General features: G+C 34.2%; 1 protein-coding gene across 5 annotated transcripts in view; it reads left to right on the top strand.

The window, feature by feature from the left end:
- Positions 1–23425, top strand: part of ARHGAP24 (Rho GTPase activating protein 24) — a 101990-nt gene that overhangs the window by 34797 nt on the left and 43768 nt on the right. The window lies entirely within an intron of this gene.

Here is a 23425-nt window from a genome sequence, read left to right as displayed (position 1 = left end):
CATATACTGGATTTCCATTTAAATCACTGTCCATATTCTGTCTTCATTCATTTCAAATGAGCCATGTCTGTCATATAAAGAAAAAGGTGAAAGTATGAATGTTGGAGGCCTGGTTCTAGATGTTCTGTGTCAATTAATTCAGACTCAGATGGAAACATATCTATCCATTGGTATATTGACTTAGAAAACCACAAATTAACATTATCTAAGTTGTATTGTATTTTTTAATTGAATGCCTCTGTTGTAGATTATTCTGTGTTTCTATTTATGAATCTTTAGTTGGTCTAATTTGTTTCAATAAAAAATGAACTATCACCTATGGATATTAAGAGCTTCCATTAAGAGCTCCCATTTCCTTGAAATAACTTGTAAGACAGAAGTTGAATCATCTGGCTAAGATCATAGAAAAATACATAGCAAAGCTCAGATGTGAATTTCTCAGATGTTTTAGCCACAAGTCTATGGTGGTCTTCACTAAGCCATGTGGAGTGGTACTAAGTTCACAGAAGAGCAATATTGCAGAAACATGGCAGTTTAGAGTTTTCAGGAATCCTAATAGGTGTCAAGGCCAACCTATATACCTGAAAAAGAATCTCCATTTTATTACTTCTCAAATTGGGGCTTCTATCTTTCATCTGAAGACTTCCAGTAAGATAAATTCTTTCACGTCCTGAGGCAACCAGGTTTACTTCCGGATGTTTCTAATTTTTAGGAGGTTTTTTCTTTGATCAGATTTAATTTTCCTCCTTGTAATTTCCAACCATTGCCCCTGGTTCTATTCCAAACAAGTCTTAACACTTTTGTCATATTCTTCAAATATTTGAATGCTTTTAAAATATTTGTACACAGCTACCATGTACCCCTTGATTTTTCTCTTTCCTAGGTTCAACATTTCCATTTTCTTGACTCAAGGCTTTGCAGAATCCTGATTGCCTTTCTCTAGATCAATGTCCTTTCTAAATGGTGGCACTTAGAAATGAACAAAATATTTACACCAACAGGGGACGATGGGACCATCACTTCCTTATTTCTAGAAAACAGGCTTTTCATAATGCATTATTCCCCAAACTGCATTATTCCTTGTGGGTACCACATCACACAGTTGATTCAGATGAAGCCACAGATTGCCAGAACTTCTGATCTGATGAAATTACAGTTATTTAAAAAGGACCTGGGAATTTTAGAGGACCATAGTCTCAATGTAAACTAGCAGTGTGATGGAGCAACCCAAAGTCTAATATGATCTTGGGATGGCCTGTCTTGGGTGATGATAGCTAACCTTCCTGAGAGGCCTTCAAGCAGATACTAGCTGACCATTTATTGAGTGTACAATTATGGGAATTCTTTCTGTGTATGGGTTGAACTAGATGGCCACTCAGATGCTTCCTGGCTGGTTCTCAGACTCTGTAATAATTTCTTTCTCTTAATTATCAGGAACAGTTACTAGCAAAATTCTAATTAGTTGTGACAACTGGACTATTCTAAAATTATACTTCTAAGGATTAAAATTTTTAAAAAGAGAGATTTTATTGAGGAGAGAATATTTTAGGTTTTTAAAAGCATCTAAATGTCAAGGAGATTAAAAAATTCCACTTATTTTTAAAAAGAACAAAATAGTAAAACAACAACAACAACAACAAAACGCTGTGATTATGATGAATGGTTCCCCCTCCCCATTAATCTACAAACCTAATTCTGGGCAGAGAAGTATGTTTTCTTACTATAAAGAACTCCTACTCACATTCTCTAAATGGCTCATACACATTAGAAACCCAGAGTAAGCAAAAACAAAAAAACAAAAAACAAAAAAAAACCCCAAAATTCAAAAAGCAACAACAACAAAAATGACAATAAAGCAACACTGTAGGCTTCAGATCTGCCCACTGATCTGGCAGACAAAAAAGGGGGTTATCATAGTTCTAGTTGGCATTTTAAATATCATTACCTTAATTGTGACTACACATAGTTAACTCATACAAAATGCGTGTGTGTGTGTGTGTGTTTATAGAGTGAAATGTCAAGCCATTAAGGATGTATTAATTATTAGCTAGTGACTCAACTCATTGCAATGTATCAACAGAGTAATAATTTAAAATAAACACCAAACTAAGGCTTTCAGAAAAAGGATAAGTGCAACTATACTACATTTTAATTATACTAACAATTTTTTCTTCATTTCTGGAGTGTATATTCTGACTCAAATTTATACACATGTTTATATACATACACACACATGTACCAGTTTATCAAAATCCCTGTTCTAAACCTTGTGACTCAATTTAATTCAAGGTTGGGGCAGCTAAGTGGTGCAGTGGATAGAGTACCAGCCCTGAAGTCAGGAGGACCCGAGTTCAAATCTGGCCTCAGATACTTAACAGTTCCTAGCTTTGTGACCCTGGGCAAGTCACTTAACCCTAACTGCCTCAGCAAAAAAAAAAAAAAAAAAAAAAAAAAGAAAAGAAAAGAAAAATAATTCAAGGTTAAATTTTTCCTTACAAATTCTTAATCTGGGAGCATAGTTTTTATTTTTTGACCATTTGGTTGAAATCTCTCTAGTCGATAACTTTTCTTAAATATATGATTCTCATAGGATTTCTTCCTAAGAATATACCTTCTTAATGTGCAAAGCAGTCCATACTCTCATGATTTTCACTTATCCTATATCTTTTATAAATGAACTTCCAATTGATGTTTTTGATTTCTTACCTCTTCATTATTATCTGTTATCCCTCTCCCTTCCAGACAGCCATCTCCTATAACAAATAGTAATTATTAAAAAGGAAAAAATTCAGCACAATTGATCAATACATTAAAAAAAATATGAGTGTTCAATCTGTAACATTTATGGACTTTCCACCTCCATGAAAGGATGTGTTCATTTGGGTCCTCCTTGGATCTTTAAAATTTTGTTACTTTTACTTTGGATTTTTTGATGTGTAATTATTCATTTCATTTATATTGTTGTAATTTCCTTTGTCTTTTAAATAAAATGGACCCACCAGAAAAAATTCTTATCATGAGTTACATTCCACCATTACAATCCTAACTTTCAGGTCAAATTTGGCCTCTTGCACCAAGGACCTCTGGTTTCTCTTCTGTGGCATTTGTGTTTAGACACTTGAGCCTATGGGTGTTTAGATTTATGTCTCCTGTGAAACATATCAAGTTGTCTCAGTTGCTACCTCTTTTTTTTTCATTGTGTCTACTTTAATAGTATAAATTTGAGGAGTATTTATAGCTATTCTTTCTTTTCAATATTATTTTTGTGTAAAATTCTTTTTTTTTAGAATTGCAATACACATTGCAAATAAATGCATAGGCATATGTTACCCCTCTCTAGCATCTATTAATAATATATGGTAAACTTTGATTAAAAATCTCAATCTCAATTTCAATTAACTCTTCACTTTCCCCAATTAATTTGTCACTATCTTCTTCTGTTTTTGGTGGAAAACAATAAGGAAAATACAATCTCTAACTGTGTACTCTTCAGGCTATTGCTTAACACTTCATAATTACAGGTGATAATTTTTAGTTTTCTTCTCAGAATGTCATTTGTGCCCCCCAGATTTGTAGTTTTCAACTTTATCACAATGTCTTGGGTGCTAGTGGTCATGTCATATCTCTCACTTTCTCATGGTTAAACTCGTAGAGAAACCTCCACTTCCTCTCTTCTTCTTCTTTTTTTTAATTCTATGTAATCTGGATTCATTGCTAGAAAGCTTTTTCCTGAATTTCAACCTAAATTCACATTTTTGCAATTTACATAGCGTGCGACTGTTTTGCTCTTTGAGGTTAAACAGAACTAATCTTTTTGTTATTTTGTCAGTTTCTATGAAATACTGTTTTGACAATTGAATTGGTATTGCATTAAAATGATTAATTAAATTTGGTACTGTTGTGAGTTTTATTGACACAACATAAGCACTAATAGTATTTTTAAGCATTACTTTATAATAGAATCTAAGCAAATGTTTTATACATTTTAGTTATTATTAACCCATTAATAATTTTCTATTAATACCTCTAGGATTATATTATTATTATTATTGTATAAAGTGTTGATTTTGTGCATTTATTTTGTAGCCTACAACTTTATTGAAATTGTTGTCTTGGTTAGTGTCTTCATGGTTTCTTAGGATTTTCCAAGAATCATTAGCAAACTATGATAATTCTATCTTTTCTTTGTTTTTCTTTATTCCATTTATAAAGAAATTAAAGCATCATTTCCCTTGTAAAATGCTATTTTCAACATTTCTGGAGATGTAGCAAAAAAATAACAGGAAGGGTGGGCAACCTTATTTTGCTCTTCTATTTATTTGCAGATTTTCTAATATATCCTCATTATATATATTTCCTTTTGATTTTAGATGGCTGTTTTTATGATACTGAAAAAAAATTTTCTTTTTAAGCATTAAAAAGTCTTGTACTGTGTCAAAAACTTTTTCTACATTTATTGAGATAATCTTATGGTTCTGAATTTTTTTTAATGTAATTGTTGTTCAGTCATTTTGACTGAACTCTTCTTTGCCCAACTCTTCTTACTTACCCCATTTGATTTTTTTTTTTTTTTTTTTTTTTTGGCAAAGATAATGGAATAGTTTGCCATTTCCTTTTCCAGCTCATTTTATAGATGAGAAAACTGAGGCAAAAGTGTTTCAAGTTAAATTTATGAGGTCAGTTTTGAATCCAGGAAAATGAGTCATCTTGACTCCACACTCAATATTTTATTCACTGTGCCACCTATCTGCCATATTCTGCTGAATGTCTTACCATTCCTGAATCCCTGGTATAAAAGCAACTTGATTATAATGGATGATTTATTGGATGAATTGCTGTAGTCTATTTGACAGGATTGTTTGAAATTTTTGAATTAATATTGATCAACAATATTTATCTATGTATTAATCCATAATCAATACAATGACTGTCCATGATTCCAGAAGATTTAAGATGAAGTATGTTGCTATCCACCTCCTCATAGAGAGGTAATATATTTTAGGGTGCTGAATGAGCCATATTTTTTTTTAACAAATGAGGACATTTGTTTGGCTTAACCGCAATTTTTTTTTTTTGACTGAGGTAATTGGGGTTAAGTAACTTGCCCAGGGTCACACAGCCAGGAGCTATCAAGTGTCGGAGGTCAAATTTGAACTCAGGTCCTCCTGAGCAGGGTTGGTGCTCTATCCACTGTGCCACCTAGCTGCCCCTAACTGCATATTTCTTACAAGGAATTTTTCTTTTCTTTTCTTTTTTCCCAATTAGGGTAGAAAGAGAAGGAAGGAGGAGAAAATAGATTTCTATTCACTGGAGAAAAAACACATAAAAGGGGGAATAATTTTATGGAAATTTGGAAAGATTTCTTTGAGCTGATGAAGAGTAAAATAACCAAAAGCAGAACAATTTACACATTAACAAGTACATAATAATTGTGAAAGACTTTGATTAACAAAGTGATCATTTTATGATATGGTCTCTATCTATGCTCCCTCCTGGAGCAGCTAGGTGGGACAGTGGATAGAATGCCACCCCTGAAATCAGGAGGATCTGAGTTCAAATCTGACCTCAGATACTTAATACTTCCTAGTTGTGTGACCCTGAGCAAGTCACTTAACCCCACTTGCCTCAGGAAAAAAAAATAAACAAAAAACTTATATGCTACCTCCAGACAGTGCAGTAACAGATGCAAAATGGGACATAAGTATGTACATACATATTTTATAATTTATATGTATGATTAGCATGTATGTGTGTTTATATATGTACATATGTGTGTGTATCTATCTAATATTTCCAATGTGGCTGTTTTGCTCAACTATGGATATTTGTTTCAGAAATTTTGCTCTTTGTTTTCTTTGCAGGGGGTGGGGTGTGAATGACATGGAAAAAAAATATATGCTTATTAATCCAAGAAATTTTTTTAGTTTGAAAAATGAGAGGGTGAGTGATCTTGATCATGAATTGAGATATTTTTGAGAAATGCAGCAGTTAGGTTTAAGGGGGGAAATAGAAACTTATTAAATCTTCGCTAGCCCTTAGGTTCGCTCTTTAGAGCATGGCACAGAGCATTTCTCTGCAAGCTAGACTTGCTAAAAAATTGGGACAGAAGGAATTTTAAAAAAAAAAAAAAACAAGAGAGATGATCCTCCCTATTTATGCTAAAACAGAGGCTAGTTTGAAGATGGTGCTATGAGGGTACTCAAGTCATAAGGAAAAATGTAGGACTTTTTTGCTTCCAAACCCCCTTGAAGCTCTTGAATATCTCTCAGTGGTTTTTAATCTTCATTAGTTAGACAGAGTCAAACACTTAAAGCCCTAGTGCAGGAATTAAAGGAAGCAGCTGCATAGTATTAACAGTCTTTGGCTGAAGATTCTGATGGCACAGTTGGTAATTTGTGGGACAAAAGAGAAAAAGCTTTAAAAAAAAAAGCACAAAGAAAAAATAGAGGAATTGGACAGGGATTGCAAAATGTTGCCATTCCAGTTTCCAGCTTTTTAAATTTAATTCTAAGTGTGCTAACTCAAATCTTGGGCAATTTCATATATTATAGTCATGTATGACTCTCCACCAAAGGAAGACTCTTGTGGCTTTATTACTGATCATTGAGCAGGAAGACTTTTTTTTGTATGTTTAGTCTTTTATTTCCAAAGATAAACATCAAAACCACTGCCTTATTAAGTTCAACCTCAACTTTAGTAAAGGGATTCTACAGATTCTACTTCCTGTGCTTCACCCAAGGAAGCCGTTTTTTTTTTTTTAATTGAAACTTTTTATTTTCAAAAGGATAATTTTTCACCATTGACCCTTGCAAAGCCTTGTGTCCCAATTTTCCCTCCTTCCCCTCAACCTGTCCCCTAGATGGCAAGTAATCCAAATATATGTTAAGCATGGTAAAAATATATGTAAATCCAATATAGGCATATATATATATACAGTTATCTTGGTTGTACAAGAAAAATCAGATCAAAAAGGGAAAAAATGAGAAAGAAAATAAAATTCAAGCAAACAACCACAAAAAGAGTGAAAATTCTATGTTGTAATCCACACTCAGTTTCCACAGTCCTTTCTCTGGGTGTAGATGGTTCTCTTCATTACAAGATCATTGGAACCAGCCCGAATCATCTCTTTGTTGAAGAGAGCCACAGTAGTTCAGTGGAGATGATGAAAAAGATTCTGTTTTACAGAATTATATATCAAAAATCTTGCCAACAAAGAATAACAAAACAAAGAGGATTTTCATAAAGGATTCATCCAAACATTCACCTTGTTCAACCAAAAGCAGAATAAACAAAACATCCACAAAAATTCTTTAATGACTTCTTAGACCATTTAGAGGAAAGAAGTACTTTAGAAGCCATTTAATCCAATCCTTTTTTTTTTTTTTTAGAAGAGTGAGGCTAAAGCAGGTTTAGTCATTTGCACAAAGTCACATTGCTAGCAAAAATCAGAGATAAGATTTGTAAGGTTTTCTTATTCCAGTTCTAGCACTCTATTCAATATAGAATGATTGCCTTTCCAGAAGGAAGAAAGAAACATCCTCACAAATGAATGTTGGAACTTATGGTCAATCTTTTTTCAAATCTCCCAGTAGAGATTTTATAAGGCTCCTGTTATTTTTGTTAGAATCCTAGAACTTATAAGGAAATTGCCTCTTCCCTTTAATTTCCATTAATTCCATATTTTGAATTCCTGATGAATGCACTGATCACACATAGAAGACAAATTTCCCTTTCTATGACTTTTTTTTTTTAAGGGAACAGTAGTCTTTATGGCCTTCCTGAATTTTCTCTTTCAAAATTTCTCCAAAGTAAATATCCTTGATATATACTTGAAGTGGAAGTTCAAGGGCTTCCAGTCTCATTGCCCGTCCCTTCATGGACACCAAATTTGTCTTGAGAGAAATAAATACCTCTCCTCTGAGTTCATGTGGTAGGTAACTGCTGCCAAAGAGCTACTTACCACAATGATACCTAAATCACAGCAGCTTGCTTATCAGAATGTCTGGGCAACTATGAAACTAATATCCCCAAAATTTCAACAGTTGATTACTCAAATGCAAGAGACTATATGTGTGTGTGTATTTATTAATATATATTACATATATAGAGAACAATGCTCAATTGCTAATTAATTTTTGAAATTATGAAATAAAGCAAACATTCCTGATTCTTGAGATTCTCCTGGGGAAAGACTATACTGGCATCTGGAAGTGAGACCTCAAGCACACTTTAATAAGGCACAAAGGATATAGGGACAAATGGGCTCAGAAAGTACAGAGGCAAGTAATGAAAGGGAATACAGAGGCAGATGGTGGGGACCAGGGATGGGTTGGTGAAGGAAGGCAGGCAGGAATAGAGGCACTAAGAAAAATCCCTTGTAACCATGGATTACCATTAGGAGCACTTGGCAGCATAGACCCAGATGAAGGGGCTAGAAGTTTGAGGTCCAATTTTTATAGGCTTTTGGGGGGAACAGATGAACTTTTGTCTATACCACCTTGGGTTTAGCTTATTCAAATATAAATCACTTTAATGTTGTGAGTAAAACTTTAACATTAACATTCACATCATCTCTGTTATCATCAACTTTTGGTGTTATGCTGGGATTGCTGCAGATGTCTGGAATTTATCTGAGATTTGCATATCACAGAACCAAAAATCTCTAACAGTAAAGCCTAGATAACTTCTCCTGATTCAGCACATATTATTAGAATGTGATTTTTGGCTAACATAGGATACAATTTGGCACAATATTCCTCTGATCCCTGGGATGGTTTGTATATAACTCCTAAGTTCTCCCTTGAAATCTTACTTCCTACTATTGCACCTTTATACCAGCTACTTATAAATTTACTATATTGACTAGAAGGGGGGAAAGGGAGATGGTGGGTCAGGAGGACTAGAACAAAATCAATTTTAACCTAAATTTATAACAAGGACACAGGACACACATTGAAGATAAACTTCCCTTTTTATGACTTTTTTTTTTTTTTTTGCAGGGGTTGGGAGACAACAGCAGTCTTTATGGCCTGCCTGAGTTTTCCCCTTCAAAATTTTGCCAAAGTAAATATACTCTTAGCGGTAAACCAGAAAACTTGAAGTAGAAGCTCAAGTGTTTCCAACCTCACTGCCTATCCCTTTATGACCACCAAATTTATTATGGGAATATACTTCCTCTCTGAGTTCTTGTGGTGGGTAACTATTGCCAAAGAGATATTTACCACAGCACAGAAATTATTGAGATAAAAAAAGTCCAGATTTTATTACTATACTCAAACATAAGTTTAGGTTCTAGAGGAATCCTGATGAGGATTCTCACAATTCCTATTACAGTCCAATTTATATCAGAGAGTCAGAAAAATAATTAATTTGCATATCATAATCTTGTACATGACCCCATAACTCCATACTTCCTTCAGTGTCATAAAAGCTGAACAGAGTGATAATCTCATCCATCCCCTAATGAAACAAACTCTACAGGTAAACTAAGTCAGGTTATAAATTAAGCTACAAATAGAGGGATTCATCAATAGCCTTATTGAGGAGAAGACTGGTAGCTGAGGTTCTTCCTCTGGCTTCTTCTCTATGGAAAGTTTAAGGCCTTAAGTAAAATTTTACATTCCATGGAATAGATTTTAGTCCGGTGAAATTAATATTAAAACAGCCTTTAAGTTAACCAAAAATTGCCCAAGAAATGGCCCTGAGACCCTAAAATAAAAGAAAATAAAAAATTCCCATCACCCCCCCCTCTAATGGAGGAGCTTTAAAAGCTTTTTTTGTCTACCTGCCTATTTCTCCAACCTGCAGGCAAACAGGAATAGTAAAGAAGGCTTACTTACAGTGGTAGCTGCTTACTGTTTGATGACCTTAATGCTTTGGAAAGATAAAAAGTGAATTAGAAATCACATTCCAGTTGGCTTACTCTGCTGCCTTTTTCTCAAAAGAAGGAATACTCACCTTTAGGCCAGAAGAAAGGCTCCAAGTTGACTCCCCATTGGTCCTGCTTTTGCTCTCTCTGGCCTTTGCTCCCTAGTGCTCTGAATAGGAGCCATTTAAGAGTATATGTGTGTGTAGCTAGCCTGCCAGAGACTACAGGAGAAATTCACTCTTTTTTATACAGATAACAGAGCAGTAACTTCAACATGTTTGTAAAAATATTTTATATATAATATTTCTCAGACCTTGTTTCAATACAATTATTTTCAGAACTAGTATCTCATTATTTCTTTGTTGGTAAATTTAGCATGACCTAGCTGTATTGATAACATTGATATAACAATTACAGAACAATCAATTTAGGTCTAGTATCAGTATGTGTATCCTTGTTGGGGGAATTTTAGAAGACTACTCGCTAAAACTGTGCTGTTACAATTTAATCTCCCTAAAACTTCTGTGCTAACAATTTATCCCTCATTTATCTTTACAACCCCCCTTTGATACTATTTTATACTATAATATACTCAGATTTGAATCTTCTCAAGAATCATGTTGATTTGTACAGTTCTTAGGCATTTGTATAACATGTACAGAGCATCACAATAAATAACAAAATTAATAATATTACAATAGGATGAATCAAAATGTTTAGAACAATATTCGCTTTATGGGAATATCCCTTAAAAATATCCCTTAAAAATACCTCTCCCTAAATTTCCAGTGCAATTCATTTGCTGGATAATATTAAAGGTTTGGATAAACACATATGCAACAATCAGTTAATTTCAGTTTATTTAAACAATTGGTTTCTTATTCTTTTCTTTTGTGTCTAGCTGTAGATGTCATGAAATTGTTTCTTGGAAATAATTTTCCCTCAGAAATTTTATATCGGGGGGGGGGTCTGTCCTTGACTACTGTCAACAAATTGTTTAGTTTGATCAGCTTACACTAAGAGACATATATCCCTGAGTAGGCATCTTTAACTGTAGTTTCAAATGGTAAGAATACACTTCATATATAAAAAGAGAGGGTCAAACTAGGTGATCTCTAAAGACCCTTCTGATTCAAAAAGTGTGATTCTAGGTGAGCAAATCAGAATTATCGACTTTTGGTACTTTTTTATTTATGTACAGGGGCCAGACTTGATCTAATTTTAAGATAAGTTCCTATTTGGAAAATAAGCTCCTGTTTGGTGTTTAAAGCCCTTATGATCTTTCCAGCTGTTTTTTTGTACTTTGAACATTACAACTTTCCTCATACTGAGTGCTTCACATTATATAATACAACAGGGAGCTCTAGTTCTGCTCATTTTGAGACCAAGTATTTCTCTTCTCCTTTCTCAGAGTACATACATATAATATGTGTACCTCCAGGTACAATAGCTTAAGTTGTGTTGTGAAGGAGGTAAGTAAAATTTATTTCCTTTTTATATTTTCATTTTTAAAAAATCAAGATTTAAATGTTTCTTGATAACTAATTAAAACAATTTTATATATAAAATCCTCAATCCAACTTGAGACTTTATAGACAGTCACTGAAGATAATTATTAAAATTTTTCCAAGCCTGTATATTTAGGCATTTTGTAAGGAGAGTCATCTTTGGATATTCAAATGGACCTGAAAAAAATTCACTTGTTTTCTATAACCTTTATGATAAAATTTAAATATATCCATTAGGAAAATTATCTTTACATGGCCTGTTCTTCAGTGGCTTAACTACAGAAGTTTTAAGGCTACTAAAACAATTACAGTTTTCTGAGACCTTTATTTTCTCACTGAAAAACATTTGAAAGTCAATAACATTTATTAATTTCCAAGTAGAAATGGTCCAATTTTGTGGACAAAATAAAGTTTACTAATCTATTAAAAATTAAAACCTTTACACTTTCATTACATCACATGTTTATCTTATCCCCTATTTGAGGATATATGCTATCCTCGTCTCATTCAGCTAAAATGTAATGAACAAGAAGATGGAAAGTCTAAAAAATGATTGATCTTAGTTGCCTAAGCTAGGAAATTTACAATTACTGGTAAAATTCAGACAGCAATGTGTTTTATATTTGGATTCCATTATATGTGCTTGATGATTGTAACAATAAGATCCATTATATAATGTTTATAGTTTTCTTGCCATGGTGCTAGCAATTGCTGAATATCTACTGGGCCTTTGAAAAATCACTATTCTTATTTAATTTTGCATCGTAAAAGACCATACTTAGCACTTAATAAATATTTGTTGAATTTAATCAAGAAGACTGGAAATGTGGTACAAATGATGTTTACGTTATATAGAAAACTAGAAATTTTAGAAAATATAGTTTTAAAATGTTTTAAAAATATGCAGGTGATATAAAAAAAAAAAAAACTTTAAAATTGGCACATTTCCTCCAACACACCTATTAGCATTATAAGCCAGCACACAGAAAACTAAACCCATAAAAAGCTTCCATTTGGACTAACTACAGAAGTGTCTGGGCAATAAATTACATAGCAATGCTGCCCTCTACAGCTTCTCTGAAGGACATTATCTTTCTTCTTAGGGCTGAAGAAGTCTCACAAACATCAACCAGCTCCCCATGTTATCCCCACAACAGGTCTAAGGCTACCCGAGATAGATATATTTGCTTCATTCAATTTAAAGATCTGTTTTTTCTCTTACTAACAAATTGTGTTAACAATCAATGAATAGATATTTATTAAATGCTTGTCATGAACTGGGCACTGTGCTAAGCAATAGGGATACAAAAAAAAAAAAAAAAAAAAAGTAAGAGACAGTCCCTTTCTTTAAAGAGTTCACAATGTAATGGGCTGAAGGGACAACACACCAGTAAATACAAGCAGCAGCAAAATATGGAATGCAGCAAAGATAGGAAATAATTAACAAAGGCAAGGCACTAGAATTAAGAGGAGTTCTGAAAGACTTTCTGTCAAAAATGGAAATTGAGTTGGGGCTTAATGGAAACCAACGAGAAAGCAGACATGAAGAAGAAAAACATTACAGGCTTGGAGGAACAGCCAGAAAAAAAATGCCTGAAGCTGAGAGATAGAGTGTTTCGTTTGTGCAACACCAAGGACATCAAGATCACAGAACTGAAAAAGTTAAATGGCAGGGAATAAAGTGTAAGATTTGGAAGTTAGGAAAGAGCCAGGTTGTCAGGAAGGGTTTGAATGGCCAATAGAAGAATTTGTGACAAGGTGACAAGGAATCATTGGAGTTTTAGAATGCTGGGGTGACATGGTTAAACCTATGACTTTTGTGTCTGAATGGAAGATAGATTGGAGTGGGGAAAGATTTGAGACAAGCAGATCTACACAATAACTGAGGCATGAAGTGATAAGGATCTGCTTTCAAAAGAGCAAAGGGAGAATATTGGAGAGATGTTGCAAAAATAGAAAAAAAGATGAAAAAAAACATGCAAAAGTCTTTGAGGGTTGAGACTTGAACTTTGTGAGGGACTGGGAGAATGATGTTGCCCTCTCAGTAATAAGGAAGGTAAAAGAGCAGGAAGATAGAAGGAAAGATAATGAGTAAAGTTTGGGGCATGTAAAATTAAGACATTTACTGAACTCCTAGTTTAAGATATATGAAAGACCATTAGAGATGCAAAACCTTGTGTTTCAAATTTTTCTCCCCCCCCCCCAAGACAGAAAGTAATCCAATTTAGGTTAAACATATTCAATTCTTCTAAACGTAGTTCCATATTCAACATGCTGTGCAAGAAAAATCAAATCAAAAGAGGGAAAAAACATGAGAAAGAAAAAAAATAAGCAAATAAACAAACAAACAAACAAACAAAAAAGTGAAATTACTATGCTGTGATCTACATTCAGTCTCCATAGTTCTCTCTCTGGATGTGGATGGCTCTTTCTATCATAAGTCTATTGGAATCGCCTTGAATGATTTCATTATTGAAAAGAGCCAAGTCTATCACAGTTGATGATCACATAATCTTGTTGCTGTGTACAATGTTCTCTTGGTTCTACTCACTTCATTCAACATCAGTTCATGTATATCTTTCCAGACTTTTCTGAAATCAGCCTGCTCATCATTTCTTATAAAACAATAATATTCCATTACATTCATATATTTTAACTTATTTATGTTTTAGAAACTTCCAGTTCCGTCCCTACAAAAAGGCTGCTACAAACATTTTTGCAGATGTGGGTTCTTTTCCCTTTTTAATAATCTCAGTAGATTATTAAAAATAGACCCAGAAAAGACACTGCTAGATCAAAGGGTATTTATAATTTGATAATCCTTGGCCATAGTTCCAAATTGCTCTCCAGAACAGTTAGATCAGTTCACAACTTCACTAACTATACATTTGTGTTCCAGTTTTCTGACTTCCCTTCTGACATTTAGCATTATCTTTTCCTTTCATCTTTGCCAATCTGAGATATGTGTAGTTGTCTTAATTTGTATTTCTCTAATCAATAGTTATTTAGAACACATTTTTATATGACTAGAAATAACTATTTTCTTCTGAAAATTGTTCATAGCCTGTGACCATTTATCCATTGGGGAAGGTCTTATATTCTTATAAATTTCAATCAATTGTCTATATATTTTAGAAATAGGGCTTTCATCAGAATCATTGAATGTAAAAAAATTTTCCCCTCTTCTCTTCTAATCTTGGCTCCATTGGTTTTATTTCTACAAAACCTTTTTTATTAATACAATCAAAATTATCCATTTTGTATTTCATAATGTTCTGCACTTCCTCTTTGGCTATAAAATCCTTCTTTCTCCAGGGTCTGAGAGATAGATCATTTATTGTTCTTTCTATACTTTTAACATTACTACTTTCCTCAAACTCTTTGGTCAAGCCCAAAGAGATTTTTCATATATGCAGCATTCCATCCCTCACTTCTGCTACTTTTGCACAACTTGTCTTCCATTTCTAGCATGCTTATCTTCCTTTTCTCTGGTTCTTAGAAACCCTAGTTTTCTTCAAAGCTCAGGTGTTACTTATTTCAAGAGGCCTTTCTGATTACTCTCATTTTTAATGTTTTTCTCTCTATCCCCCTAACTGCTTCCCCATCATTCTATATTTATTATAAATACATATATATATATAGATCTCTCTATATATATTTATATACTGTATTTATTTTCTGTGAACATGTATCCTCCAATAGGCTGAACTGTCTTGACACAATCTTTCTTGTAAATGGTAACAAATTTTGTATGTGAGGTTAATAGAACTTTTAAAAATCACCCCTCTTCAATTAATTTTATAATTTCCCTTTGTTTTGCTTTTATTTTTATTCTCTTGTCCTAAAATAGCTGTATACAGAAGAACTGAGGGACCATAATGTCTTATATGTCTAAATTCTCAACACCTTCTCATGTTATTATATCTTTGAAAACGTATTTCTTCAAGAAATTGGAAATTGAGTGGATATCCATTAGTTAGAGAATGGCTGAATAAGTTAATAGTATAGAATGTTATTGTTCTATAAGAAACAATCAGCAGAATGATTTCAGAAATGCTTTTTCTTCTCCTTTCAATCATTAAAACTTATCATGAAAAGGGCAGAACTTTTTTTGCATTTCAGTAGTTTTATTAATAAGTCACTTCCCTACTATCAGAACATAATAATACTTTATTAGGTTATTTCAGGCAACTTAAGTTTGTATTGGTGAATTAGAAAGGAAATTCTTCAGTGAATCAGGTGTTTTAAGAATAATTGAAGACTACATCTACAAAACACTTTACAAAATAAAGGATGTGGTTCTTTGGTTTATCTATAAAGGGAATGTAGTTTTTTTCCTCCCCACAACATGATGACAAAGGGAAATTTGAGTTAGTTATAACTATTGTGGAAGTTGAGGTATATGTGCCCTTGTTAACTAGATGCTTTAAGGGTAATTCTTTTGATGGACAAGATGGTATATAACATGCTGGATAGTTACAAAAACATCCTCTTCCTACAAAAAAAAAGAAACTAGGCTACACTCTCACAAATATACATAAGGCCCATGGGAAGAGTGAACATAAATTTAAAGTACAAAGGCACTCATAACACCTGTTTACCAGTAAACCATTTCTCCCTTTATAGAATCCTCAGGAATGTTCTCTATAAAGTGTAGCTTGCTGCTAGAGTCCTTCTCCTTGCTATAAGGGAGGTTCTCTGAAGGTGAAGAATAAACCTTAGTTTATTTATTTTTAATACACATTGCTTTTTGAATTATGTTGGGAGAGAAAAATCAGAGTAAAAGGGAAAAACCATGGGAGAGATAAAAAACAGAAAAAAGAAGTGAACATAGCAAGTGTTAATTTGAAGCTGCCTTTTCTTAGGTCACATTGCTCCCAGTTGGATATTACCTCTTAGTGTACCAATTTCTCTCCTCCTTTCTATATATACTGTCTATTAGGAATCTAGTCTCTCTGATCATATTCTCAGTGGAGGTTTGAGGAGTTGGGGGTGGGGAGAGAAAGAGAGGAATGAGGAACAATTTCCTCTCCAGATATTCTAGCTCTATAACAGGAATCCTACCAACATTAGACTGACCGTTGATCTACCCCTTGATTAGCTCAGTGCTCAAATGACAATTATTTTTATACATGAGCTCAAGAAGTTTTTTGTGTGTCATCATCTGTGATTATCAGATGGTCAAAGTTAAAATTCTTTCTAAATGATTAGGCACATATTCACACTTATTTATAATTTTGATTGATTGATTGATGTAGTGGTTTTTACTTTCAATGATTTCAACTTGATGATACAATGGATAGAATGTTGGACCTGAAGTTAGGAAGACCTCAGCTTCAGATAGTCACATAGCCTACTAGCAATGTAATACCAGGCAACTCAATTCTTTTATTTGTAAAATAGAAATAATAAAAGCACCTACCTTGCAGAGATATTGTGAGAATGAAATTAGATAATATTTGTAAAGTATTTTGCAAACCTTAAAGTAATACATAAATGCTATCATTATTACTGTTTATTATTATTATTATTATAGTAATTGCAGGATGATAGAGTTCCAACCTTATACATTTTAAACTTGTGTCAATTCCTCATGTCAATTTTTAAAAAAAATATCTTTTTTTTTGGTCATGGCCATGGTCGTTGTACCTCTGTGATTACCATGTTTCATTGCTTTTTTAACTGATAAATTGAACCACAGGGTAAGCAAAAAGTCCTACATCATTCAGATTTGGCTTCCATCTCCAAAAGGAGATGTTCTATAAATAATGATAAGAGGATCAATATATGAAGATCTGAAATACCTCTTAATTCAAAAAGTCAACACTTAAAGGAATAAATTAGTTTCAGAACGGTTTAAGAATGCCATGAGAAACAAATGTTTCTACTTATAGATAACATTGTACTAGTTGCATTGAACCCCTGAAATCCAACAAAAAATGAAATCCATTATCATTGTAAAGAGATTAAGTACACTACAAGAAGCATGTGAAAAAATATATATTGATAATATTTTACATATAATTGAATCATTAATCCATCCTAAGTAAGCTATATCTAAACACAGATATTTAGAGAATAGTCACAGATGTTTAATGAGGTAGGACTAGAATCCTACTAGAAGATACTCAAAGACTGGAGGGAATTGTTTTGGAAATTTGCACAGTCCTTATTGGGCTTATGTCCTATCTGCATTTCCCTATTTATTTGCTTTAGTTTTCTGGTCATCCTTTTCTTCTGGGTTTGTCTTGTGATCCCTGTCATCCTAGTAGCTCCTTTTTTTCCCTCATTTTTCCAAATATTTTCTTGACTTTTGTCAGTGTTGGGCTCTGTTCACTTCTAGGGGAGTTGAGATTTGCTCCTGAGCTCAGAACCACACAACTCCCTTTTCGGAACTTGTCTTTTGCTCAATATTCAGCTAGACCCCACGTTCACTTTCTACTACTCTTTTCTGCCTTGGATTTGTGATTTAGAATTAATTAATGTATGGAATATTATTGTTCTGTAAGAAATGACCAACAGGATGATTTCAGAAAGGCCTGGAGAGACTTACACGAACTGATGCTGAGTGAAATGAGCAGGACCAGGAGATCATTATATACTTCAACAACAATACTATATGATGACCGGTTCTGATGGACCAGGCCATCCTCAGCAACGAGATCAACCAAATCATTTCCAATGGAGCAGTAATGAACTGAACCAGCTACGCCCAGAGAAAGAACTCTGGGAGATGACTAAAAACCATTACATTGAATTCCCAATCCCTATATTTATGCCCACCTGCATTTTTGATTTCCTTCACAAGCTAATTGTACAATTTTTCAGAGTCTGATTCTTTTTGTACAGCAAAACAACGGTTTGGTCATGTATACTTATTGTGTATCTAATTTATATTTTAATATATTTAACATCTACTGGTCATCCTGCCATCTGGGGGAGGGGGAAGGGGATAAGAGGTAAAAATTGAAACAAGAGGTTTGGCAATTGTTAATGCTGTAAAGTTACCCATACATATAACCTGTAAATAAAAGGCTATTAAATAAAAAAAATAGAATTAATTAATGAGTGACAAAGAATTGTCAAATGGCCCCTGTTCCTACTCTCAGAGGTAATTCAGGGGTACCTTAAGATCTCTTTATGCCCTGGTGCTTCCTACACTAGTGATCTATCTCAGTTTCCAGTCCCCATTTTTGCTGCAATCTTGCTGTGACTTGCTGTGTTTCTTGTAAACTATATATTGTTTGTTTTCTAATCTATTCTTCTATCCTTGTCAAGAGTGAAGTTCATGTTAGCAAGATCAAGATTATAAGTGTTTCTATGTATATATGTATATATAAGTATGTACTCTGTGTATGTATAAGTGATGTGGGGTAGAGCAATAGTTCATATGAAATATATAAATTGAAGAAGTGTTTGATCAAGGGTGTTTGATGGAGTATCAATATGTATGTTAAAATCCTCCAGTATAATATCAGGAATTCAGGAATGAAGAAAAATTTTAAGCTAGACAATAAAATCATTAAGGAGAGAAAAGTAGTATCTTCCAGGTCGGTAGATAACAGTTACCAGAATTTTGATTAGATGGTAGATATACATTATGTGATGCTCAAAGGAATAGAAGTTTCTGAATGATGGCACTACAAGATGAACTAGGCAGTGAAAATGATCAGTGGTTAGGAGTATCCCAACTCCTCTAAAAAATGAGTGAGTGCAACCAGTTCTGGAAAGTTATGACTAGGGAAGTTGTGTGTCATCAGGAGGAAGACACAAAAAAGATGAAAAGGATAGGAAAGGAAACAATTTAAGGTAAAAGCAAATTTGTTATCTGTGGAGCAAATATTCCAGAGAATATAAGGGAAAGTATGGGTAGCTTTTAATGGCAGATTCTAGGGTTTGGGGTAGAGAGTTTAGCACTCAGGGAACAGGAAGTAGGGAATGAAGATTAGAGATTGAATAAAGACAGCTAAGGATTGAAAATCACTGGGTATGACATGGTAGAAATGTGTTAATCACTAAGGAATGAATTCAGATAGATGACTAACATCACTACGAGTAGAGCTTCAGGGTAGAGTCCACTTAGGGTATCAGCTCAGTATATATGTTCTGTGCTCCTAGAAATCTGTGGTTGTATAAGTAATGAGGTCCAAGAAGCCATTTGTTTTTCTTGTCTTCTTTCTTTGAGAATTTATTTTCTTAGGAAATTACTGCTCCCATGGAAATGGATTCTACTGTGCTTAGAAATTCAGATTCATCAAGTTGATTTATCACAGCAGAATTTGAAACTGTCAGACATTATTGTTATGTCCTGCTGAAGAGGAGAACAAACTCATTCCTTTCACTTGACTACCAGCAGATGAAGAGCTAATATTTAGACTGGTGAACTTTCCATCATTTTAAAATTAGATTCTAAATGTCGCTGTGAATCAGAAACTTGTTGCACAGTCTCCAGGGAAACCTTATTTTCAATGAAACAGGAGTTTGAGACCTGATTGGCATTCTGGGATTTGTAGTTCAGAGGCACAGACATTCCCTCTTGGTTCTGAGTGATATGAACTGTACTGAAATTTGAACCAAAAGGTGGCTGTGAGCCACCCTGAGAGCTTTATAAGAGGTGCAGTTTGTAAGAGAAAAGATCTAGTACAGCATGAGCTAAGTAGCCATGTCAGAAAAGGAAAATTATCCTCAATTCTACACAGGACTTGATAGAGAAAGAAGGAGGGGTGAAAAAAGGTGAGGAAGAGAGAGAGATAGAGAGACAGACACAGAGACAAAGAAAGATACAGAGAGATAGAGGGGAAGAGAGAAACAAAGAGAGGAGAGAAAAAGAGAGAAGAAGAAAAGGAGGAAGAGAAGGAGGAGAAGAAAGAGGAGGAAAAGGAGGAAGAGAGAGAAGAAAGAGGAGGAAGAAGATGAAGAAAAGGAAGGAGGAGGAGGAAAAGAAGAGACCCTGAGACAGAGAAAGAGAATTGAGTTGTGTGTGAGAAAAGAAAAATCAAGGGGAGCTGTCAGTTATCTGTAGGCATCTTGAAACAATGAATTCAAACCAGTTACATTACTGAAAGAAATCCCAAAAGATCTTTTTCTCCAACTTCCCACCTCTGCACCTATTTAGTGAGCCTTACAACCATGATGAAAGCGACATCCACGGTGAGACCATGATGATTTTGTTCAGCTCCTTATTTAAGTCTATTATAAGCTCTCAGGTTTGGTCTGCCTTCCTCACAGTTAATAGAGGGTTTTTGCCAGCGGGTTCATATAACAAAGTATTCCCGCTTTTTTCATCTCTATTGCTAGATCAGAAATATCTATCATCTTCCACCCACTCCCCAGCCCCAGATACCCAATATTGTATAATGTTAACGACGTCGATAACTCAGGTAACTCTAAGGGTTTCCATTTTGCTTTACCTAAACTGCCTATAGATTTTTGAAAGAGTATGTCTGTAGACCAACCCCTCACCCCCATGGGCTGCACTGTAAGCCCCCTGAATGATCCAAATAAGGGAGGGAGGTATTTTGAAGGAAACCTTATGATTGGATGGGGCTAAAGGGCCAGTCCTCAGGAGTTTAATTTCCTGGTACAGTTTTACTATCATCCTCAGCCACTGACTATCAATTGCTTTCTTATCCATCCCACCTTTCTGGAACCACACCTAAAGCTCCTTTCAGGGGATGAATGGTATTATCCCCCTCTGCATCTCAGGGCAGGTAGTGGGCTCTGTGACTCCTGCTTTCATTTCCTAAGTGCCTGATGATGTGCCACTGTACTCTGGCATAAACACTTGGACAGCATTTGCCTAAGCCATAACTGTCCCAACATCTTGCTTAAGTTTCACCTATTAGCCCACAACTTGTATTATTGTGGGGTGAGGGAGACTCATAATTAATGTCTGAAGCCATCTGAGTGGGAAGCCACCAGAAGGCAGGATTTAATTGCTCCAGAGACTGACTGGACATAGGGTATGCCAGGCCTTGGCAGTGCAACATAAATACATTTATTAAACCCATTTCTTTTAGAAACTTTACTCCTTCCTTTGAAGACAGAGTCCCATTTCAAGCTGGCTGCAAGAAGAATTTGTCCAATTCCAAAGAATTTTGGCCCACAACTTCATTTCATTCTGGAAGCACCGGTCCCCTCCTCAATCCACCCTCAATCTGGGACCAGAACTTGGTAATGACCAAAAGGTGCAAGTTGGTACCTGCTCCTTCAGACTATATAAGTATTTTGATGTCGGTTTTTAGGCCTTTCCTCGTCCTGGTACAAAGTTTCTCTAAGTGTGGAAATATTCTGATTAGTACACCCTTGACCAGATTCCATTTGCAGTGTCTGCAGGCCTTTCCATTTCCTTATTGACCTAGGCTAGAAAAATGATGTAAGTGATTTTTTTTTTCCCTTAGAGATTCTGATCAGGATTAGGTATGGAATCTTTATTCAAAAACCATCATAAAACCAGATCACTTAGCATCAGAAAATTTAAAAAAATTGTATAAGTAGGGGAATAAACTAGATTGGCTTTAAATTGAAATTGACTTTCTTCCAGCTCTAAATCTATGCTCCTCTTTTATACGACCCTCTGATTTAGTTTTGTTAAGAAAACAATAATAGTTACTTAGTCCAGCAGAGCAAATAAGTAAATTTGTTTTTCTTCTTCTTTTTTTTTTTTTTTTTTTTTTTTTTTTTTTTTTTTTTTTTTTTTTTTTTGCTGAGGCAATTGGGAGTAAGTGACTTTCCCAGGTCACACAGCCAGGAAATATTAAGTATCTGAGGCCACATTTGAACTCAAGTCCTCCTGACTTCAGGGCTGATGCTCTATTCACTGCGCCACCTAGCTGCTTCATGAGTAAATTTCTTCTAGAAAACTTTGAAGCCTCTAATATAATTTTCAGCTCTAAAATTATGGTCCATAATTATATGGAAAAAAAGAGAAATGTGTCCCTAGAATATTGACAAAAATAAAACTAAATGTTAAAAAATAAACATGACAATATCAGACTGAGAGTTTAGAAGCTAACCACATACTGCAAAGTCATAATGTATATACCACAAATGACACCAGAACATTAAAAAAAGAGAAGGGGTGGAAAGTATTTTCTAATATTAGGACTCATTCTATTATTTTTCTTATTTTTTAAGGTCAAAATGGGTTTGCTTTTATTTATTTAATATTTTTCCCCAGTTACATTTAAAATTTTTAAAAAATTTACATTTGTTTTAAAATTTTTTGAGTACTAGGTTCTTTCCCTTATCCCCACCCACAATTAAGAAATCACTTGTGAAGTTATGCAAAACATTCCTATAAAAGTCAAGTTGTGGAGAAAAAAAACATAGGTCCCCACCTTAATGAAAATAAAAACCCTCAAGAAAAATTAAGTTGAAAAAGAGAAGAGAGAGAGAATGTTTCAATCTGTATTCAGACACAATAAGTGCCTTCTCTGGATGTGGATAGGACTTTTCATAAGTCCTTCAGAATAGTCATGGATGATTGTACTACTGAGAATAACAAAGACATTTGCACCTTGTCACACAGAAACATTGCTATTACTCTGTACACTGTACATTTCACTTTGCTTGAGTTCATGATGGACTTTCTAGGTCTTTTTTCCCCCCAGAGAGTATGCTGCTCACATTTTATTTTCTTTAATCTCTCCAAAATTCAATTTTAAAATTCTTTCCTGTGATGGTGGAATAAGATTTAACCAAGAGCCTGAAATATAGCAAACCTGTATTAACAATAAAGTGCTTAGCATACAGCTAAGTGAAAGAGCTACAGGAATACAAACTCCAGTGGCTTCTTACTTTGAAGATAAATCCCAGATTCCTTGGTCATTTAAAACCCTTCACAATCTTGTTTCAATCTATCACTTCAACTCTCACTTATGCACTCTACATTGCAGTCAAACTAGCCAATTTACTTTTTAAAAAAAAAGTTTTTCATTTTCAAAATGTATGCATAGTTTTCAGCATTCAACTTTGTAAACCCATGTGTTCTAAATTTTTTCTCCCTTCTTTACCTCCACCCCCTCAGGAATCCAATGTATGTTAAACA

The sequence above is a fragment of the Sarcophilus harrisii genome, chromosome 6 (genome assembly GCF_902635505.1).
Source record: "Sarcophilus harrisii chromosome 6, mSarHar1.11, whole genome shotgun sequence".
Lineage (NCBI taxonomy): Eukaryota > Metazoa > Chordata > Mammalia > Dasyuromorphia > Dasyuridae > Sarcophilus > Sarcophilus harrisii.
Note: the sequence above shows the minus strand (reverse complement) of the source record. Positions and strands in the feature narration are given on the sequence as shown.